This window comes from Parus major, chromosome 12 (assembly GCF_001522545.3).
Source record: "Parus major isolate Abel chromosome 12, Parus_major1.1, whole genome shotgun sequence".
NCBI lineage: Eukaryota > Metazoa > Chordata > Aves > Passeriformes > Paridae > Parus > Parus major.
The window spans coordinates 3,106,204-3,113,132 of record NC_031781.1 but is presented as its reverse complement, the minus strand read 5'-3'; the positions used below and the strand labels follow the sequence as shown (position 1 = coordinate 3,113,132).

The 6,929-nt window shown below is 46.0% G+C and overlaps 1 long non-coding RNA gene across 1 annotated transcript; it reads right to left on the bottom strand.

Annotated features, from left to right (window-relative positions):
• Window positions 1-1,490: 1,490 nt before the first annotated feature.
• LOC107210135 lies at window positions 1,491-6,330 on the bottom strand. The gene is made up of 3 exons (XR_001523849.3): window positions 5,715-6,330; window positions 3,817-3,926; window positions 1,491-1,849 (listed from the first exon to the last, which is right to left on the bottom strand). It is a non-coding gene; the product is annotated as an uncharacterized LOC107210135 (long non-coding RNA).
• Between the last annotated feature and the right edge of the window lie 599 nt (window positions 6,331-6,929).

Below are 6,929 nucleotides of genomic sequence, written 5' to 3'. Positions count from 1 at the left end.
TGGGGAAATCTCATTTTAATTCGTATTTCTTTCATTCTTTTCTGGATCTTCTATTTTCTGTATCATAAACAGCAAGGAATGAGTGAAAAATTTTCAGTCTGTTGCATATTTGAACTCAAAAACTAAAAGAAGTTCCTATTCTCACCCCTTGTACTGCTCTTACAGTGCTGTACAACCTTCCTGACCCACAACTGGCTTCACTTCCCACCTTTGCCTTTGAGGAAAGTACTGAGCCAGAGACACGACCCCGCTGCAGCCACACTAAAAACTCAAGACTCTGTGGCTTTGTGTGGAATTCTCTGGCTCTGAATCTGTGCAAGGAGCACCGTGCTGAGATGTCAGGGGTGGCTCAGAGGTGATTGCACAGTTAGAATATCTGACTCCAAAAAATAAAGTTCTTATTGTGACTAAGTGGGTAAATTCTTAGATCTGAAACCTGACTGCTATTTTAATTCTGATTAGAGTTTCAGAGCCCTCAGCTTTTGGAGGATTGAGTCCCATCAGGAGCCGGGCTCCAGGGAAATCGAGCACTTGCTGCCAGCCGATAACAGGAGATGGAGCCCGGGCACTCCTCCTACCCTGCCACATAAAACCAGCTCCAAGGATCCAGTTTCGACCACAGAGCACCGGCTCCTTATCAGCACCAAGGAGTGCCTTTGTTCTGTGCTGGCTCCTGACCTGTGCCAGGAGGCCAAACACGCTGCAGAGCCGCCTTTCCTGTGTCTGAGGCACAAAGGGACAGCTGGGCGAGCCTGAAGTCCTTCTTCCAGCAGCACAAATGTCTCAAAATCCCAGTTATCTGTATCTTTCCTGCTGCCCCGTGCACTCGGGATGCCCTGCTTGCCACGCTGGTCAGTGTAACATCCAATTCTCTGCTATCTGATGAATGAGGGCATCACAGAGAATTCATCCAGGGGCATGTGCTGGTAGAGAGACCAAAGCCCAGACTTCTTGCCTACAAATCCTCATTTTAAACCAGGTGTAATTATTGACTGGGAGGACTCTGGGGTCCTCTCTTGGTTTTGCCTCTCCTGAGCTGCTAAACTCCCCACAGGGCAGTTTATAAATCCAACAGCTCAATATTTCTTGCTGCACTCCTGAACTCCTGACACCCCAGTTCACCCCAAACTATCAGAATCATCAGAATTATTCAGGTCATCAGTTTTATGAGGTAAGAAAAAAAATTGAAAGAGTTCTTTTTTCTCCAAATGATATTACTTCTGCATCGTTTTCAGGCTCAGCCCTGTCCCAGACGTACAAAAAAAAATCCAGTTTTCTGTTTAGCAGTATGGTGTGATTGCTCTCTTCTGAAAAAGAGAGAGGCTGGTGATACTCCTCAGTGATGTAATGGTCATAGGGGAGTTCACTCCCCTGCTCACATTTGGCTCCTGCTTTCCAGTGTCTCCTCTATAAAACAATTTATGTTACACAGAGGCTTCAAGGGCGTGGGAGCCTGCGTGAGAAAGGCAAACAAAATGTTAACTATTGCATCATCCTCCAATATCCAAGTGACCAGGTACAGCAATTGCTGTAAGAAATCCAGGATTTGGTTATTTTACATTTAATTTTGTTGAGTATTAAGCTACAAGAATGAGGGCATAGGGCATATTTTAATCAATAGAGTTTGCAGTTAAGTCGATCAGAAGGTAAGAGGTGTAAAAAGAGACCAGATGGGGTGGCTTACTTTGATTCTGATATGAAATATTCTTTAAGCACTGTAATAAATCATGCAAAATGAATTTATTTGCTTATTTTAGTAGAGACATCCTTAACTGCAGGCAATATTCTGGTTTGCTGCAGACATCCAGGCTGGTACCTGCACTTCTGAAAGCACTGGTCTTCCTCTGAGCTGCAGAAACAACCAGAAATCAGACCCCAAAACAGAAAGAAACCAAGTAAAGACTTTGGAACAGCACTCAAGAAGCAAGTCCAAGTCAGTAGCAGGGTAGTATTGGTAGGAACCTGAGCTCCTTGAAAATATTCTTTATATAAAGAATGCTTTTTCATCAATTAACTAATTCAGGTAATTTCCCTGCACACAAAAAAAATGGGTCAAAGATAGTACAAAGTGCATATTATTAATGAATGTTCAGTTTATGGATATGTCCAGACCACAATTCATAAAAAATGAGAGGTGCACTTCTTGCCCTGTTTTAGGAAGCACTTTGGAAAGTAGATATTTAAGCATTTTGGCCAATGGCACAAGTGACAGGCACACTCTGCCAGCTGAGATCTGGAACTGCATGTAAAAAATGTCATTGAAAACCATGGATTGAGCAAAGCAGCTCAGAGAACTGATCTGGACAACATTTGACAGAGAAGCAACTTTTCTCTCCCAGTGAAACAAGAGAGGAGATCACAGCCTCCCCAGTCTGAAGTGAAATCCTCATATTGAAGGAATTAATGTAATATGGTTTGGCTCTGCTTATCCTGGCACACTCTGTGCTCAACAAAAAATGAGAGACAAGATCTTCCATAAAGTAACTTAAATAAAAGATGAGTCCACTTCTTTCCTGAGAGACCCCAAATGCAGATACTGCAAATCAGACTGTGTGGATACTCTCATCCCTGCTGAAAAACATAATTAAAATTGCTCTCTCCAAAATTACAGGACTGAATAAAACACTTTGGATTTGAACTTGCATTATCCATGCCTTCCACAATTACCTCAGTGTATTTGGGTTTAACCCCTGCCTTCTGCCCAGTGCAGATTCCCAGATTAACGGTTTTCACTATGTCCAAAAAGAGAAACAATAAATCAACAGAGCAAAGAGCAAGGTGCCTGCAAGGACATGTCAGGGCAGGTAGGAAACAATTTCTTTGTAGAGACTGGCTGTAAATAAGCTGGTTTTTGGTGGCAGCTACACAGATGAGGGTTTGAATAAAATACCCTTGTGTTGGAGAACAGAGCAGAATTTCTGTTTACCCTGATGCACAGGACTCACTGTCTGCTGTACAAATATTTACATGGCAGGAGCTTAAGGCTTCTTGTGTGTCCTGCACTCAGGGGCTCCTTCGTCCATATTTCTTGCTGAGAGAAATGCAAAAAGTGGATGAATTAATGATGACAGAAGTGGTAACTCTGTGTTCCATCATCAGCACCCCCTTTTCTCTCCATGAGTGCCTCAGGCTGCCCTGTGCACATCCTGGAACATCTGCCTGCTTTCCCTGCCCAGCACAAACACTTCTGCACCATCCGTCACCCAAAAAGCACTGCCCTGCATGTGCAGAGCTCTGTATGAAAACAGGACACTCAACATCCCTTTTAGCAAGGAAAATTATTAAATAGGTTGTTATATATCCCCTCCATCACTCCTTGGCTCTCAGCGTTTAAAGGGATTGTATTGTGGCTGTCCATGGAAATTCTCATGGAATGTTCTGATGGAATATTCTTCCCAAGCAAGTCAGCTTGGTGTCCCATATTTTCTATTCTGCTTCTCAGATCTGCTTTGGGCCCAGTCCAGAGGAGGCCACTAAGTTGATCAGAGAGCTGGAGCAGCTCTGCTGTGAGCAAAGGCTGGGGGAGTTGGCATTGTCCAGCCTGGAGAAGAGAAGCTTTTGGGGTGACCTCACTGGGGTGTTCCAGGGCCTGAAGGGAGGATGGGGTAGGATTATTTACAAGGCCCAGGAAGGACAGGACAAAGGGGAATGGGTTTAAATGGAAAGGGAGTAGGTTGATATTAGGAAAAAAGCTCTTGACTGTCAAGGTGCTGAGGCCGTGGCACAGGGTGTCCGAGAAGCTGTGGCTGCCCCTGGATCCCTGGAAGTGCCCAAGGGTGGTGTCCAGGTGTCCATTCTGGATGGGGCTGTGCTCACCTCAGGGGGCTCCTTGGTGCTGGATAGTCCAGAGCTGCTCCCACTTGCCCAGGGACCAGCCCAGTCTCATCATTCACTGGATTTCCTGCCTTGATCCCCTCCTCCAAGCCCTGTGGAGCAAGGCGAGAGATTTCTGAGACAGTTTTAACATTCCAGAGCTCCCTGCCAGCTGTGTCAGCTCACACTCCCTGGCACAGTCTGTGCATCCAGAACGTCAGAAACCAGAAAAATTAAAGAGCAGATCAGAAGTTCCCTTGGCAAATCACCATTGCTCTTCCAGCAGCAGGAAGAGAAAGTGAGGCTTGGGATCACTTCAGGAAAAATCTGGATGAGAAGAAAAAATTCAGTGGAAAATATGCATCAACATGAAAGACTAGCAAGTTTTTCACTTCAGATGTGCTTGATGTGATGAGACACTGCAGCATCACAGTGGCCACAGCAGCTCCTGAACTCTGATATGCAGCACTGACAGTAAATAACATCACTTTTCTTCTGGTTCCCTTTAGGAGTTTGCTAATTTGGACAAAGAAAATGAAGGGTTCATCAGGAATGAGCAGGACCAAGAGGAGATGAGATCCAAAGAGTATCTGAAAAGGGAGAGGAAGAGGACACAGGAGGGTGCATGAGGTGTGTTTTTCCAGTCTCTTCCCAGTTGCTGCCACAGCAGAGCAGTGGAGGCAGAACATCTGCCTCTGTGAGGGGTGGCACCAGGGACAGCTGGCAGAACTGCCACCAGTTAGGTGAGCAAATATGAAATAATGCCATCTTTGCCAAGGAAACATGCTCGGTTACTTCATTTACCCAAGCAGTTTCAAATACACCAGGAATTAAAAAACCCAAACCTGTAAACTTTATGCAGTGGAGAAAACTGACAGGTCACAGTTGCTCTGTTAAGATCTCTGATTTCAACTTGTTTTTCTCTGCATTTGTTACTTATGAAAGGACAGAGAAGCTGACTTGTAAAAAGTTAATTTTCAGGCAATGTCAGTGTCACACACATTCTGCACAGCCAGGAAATAGATCCAGGCAGGCCAGCATTCCTGCCTCCCCACGTGGAGCTCGGTGCTGTCCCTTGTTCCATGGCAAGCCCGGTGCTTTCTGTTTTCCTTGATTTCCCCTCTTTCCTGGCAGCAAACACTGAGCCTTGGCAGAACTCAGCTGAGCAGCCAGGTGAGTGCCAGGGCAGGAGTGGAGCATTCCCAGTTTTTGGAGCTGTACTCCCTGGGGGCTGCAGCAGGAGCAGTGAGCTGTGCTCAGGATGGGCAGGGCTGAACACTCCTCTCCAAGCCAGGCTCTGCTGGACTCATCCTGTCACCTTTGGGGAGTAAAATGCCTCCATACACCCATGGTTTTCTTCCTCAGAGCAATCCCACTGTGTTGTAGACACGTTGCCATGGCTACAGATCCTAGAATAGTAAGGATGAACAATTTCTCAATCAGATCAATTGGCAATCCTTCACTTGGTTCTCTGATGCAGGGCCAGAACAGAAAACTAAAAAGGAAGTTCAGGTAAGGTGATTCAGCCAGATTTATCCCAGTTGTACAGTGTGGAAGGGAAAGGTAAAAACCTGACAGCAGAGTAGGAGATGTGGCCTTTATTTATCTGGAACAGACCTGGGGGCTGCAGTTCTGTGTGTATGGAAGGAGCCATCATAACCTGGGAAATGTGCCCTGGGAGGTGGCTGTCAGCAGTGACCCGCTGCCCTATTCTCATTTATCCACCCTTGCTGGCAGCAGCCCTTTCTAAAGGCAGCCCGCTCTGTGCATGCCTGGCCTGTTTCTAGGTTACAGAAGTGAAATATCTTGGCTTTTTTTGTAAACTCCTGCTTTTGGAAGTCAGTTTGCACAGATCTGTTGCAGGCCAGACCTCTTTGCATCTTTGATTTTTATTTGCTTACCTCAAACCCTTCCCAGCTCTTCTCTCCGTTCTGATGAAGCCCCCCTGCCTGCTTTCCCAAGGCAGGAGATAAATTCAGGATTCAGGCTCCCAGGTTTTGCCCAGTGCCAGGGTTTGTGCTGCTCCTGGCTGCAATTCCTGGCTCGCAGGGACTCGGCATCCAGTTACATTTGCTGGCGTCAAGCAGGCTCTGCAGACCGCTGCAAAATGCTGCAGCTAAAAATAAAAGAATCAAAAAGCACAAACCCCGAAGAGAGCGGGATATTAAAATTCCAGGAAAGCTGTAGGAAAAGCTGGAAGAGGCTCATGAGCAGCCCCAGGGGGGGAAAACACCAACATTTTGGGGCAGTTTAAATTAGGCCTCTGTGTTTGCCTTTTTTTAGCCCTGTCACCCATGTGACCCTGCAGGGTTCAGCCTGTGGGCCCAGGTATTTGTGCTCACACACAGAAGGCACTGGAGACTTTTGGCAAGCAGAACCATCCCTGGTGTCCCAGCTCTCCCTGAGAACTCCTAGCCCCAGGCACACCGGGCTGGGCAGTCCCAGCCAGGTCTCCTTTGGATTTTCCTTGGATCCAGACCTGTCGGACGGTGCTGGCTGGGTGTGGGAACACGGTTCTGGTGAGTCCTGAGGGCTTGGATGAGGGGAATTTTCACAGCTTTCACAGCACTTTTAATTGGCTGGAAGGTTAATAATGGATCTGTGAATCCAGGCTAAAGGGTCAGGATTAAATACTTACTCAACCTGCTTCCAAAGGTTAAATTAATTAGTCTGCAATCAGATGGAAAAGCCCCAGTGCTATTTCTAAGGGGAGGTTTATGAATTTTGTATGAAGGATTTGGTGGAAATTTCCACCTTTTCTGAGCAAAAATCATAATCTAATAATCTTTGAAATCGTTGTTTTCTATTTAAATATTAAATAGGTACAGAGATTAATGTTTACCAGGTACAAAGTTGAATTTTGAAGTGCGAGTGCCCTTTCCTGCAGCAGCACAGATCCATTTCAGGCTTCCAGACTGCCTCCCTTTGACCTGTCTGCAAAAACCCTTTCTAGATTTAAGCGAAGCCTCTTTGCAGGAGGCTTTATTTCTGCCTCTTTTTTGGACCCTTTGAAACTAAACCCGCCAGGAGTGTGCAAGTGAGGTTTAAAAGCAGCTGTGTGTTTGCATAACAATGAATTATAACCACACAATCCTAGGGCTCCGAGAGTCCATCTG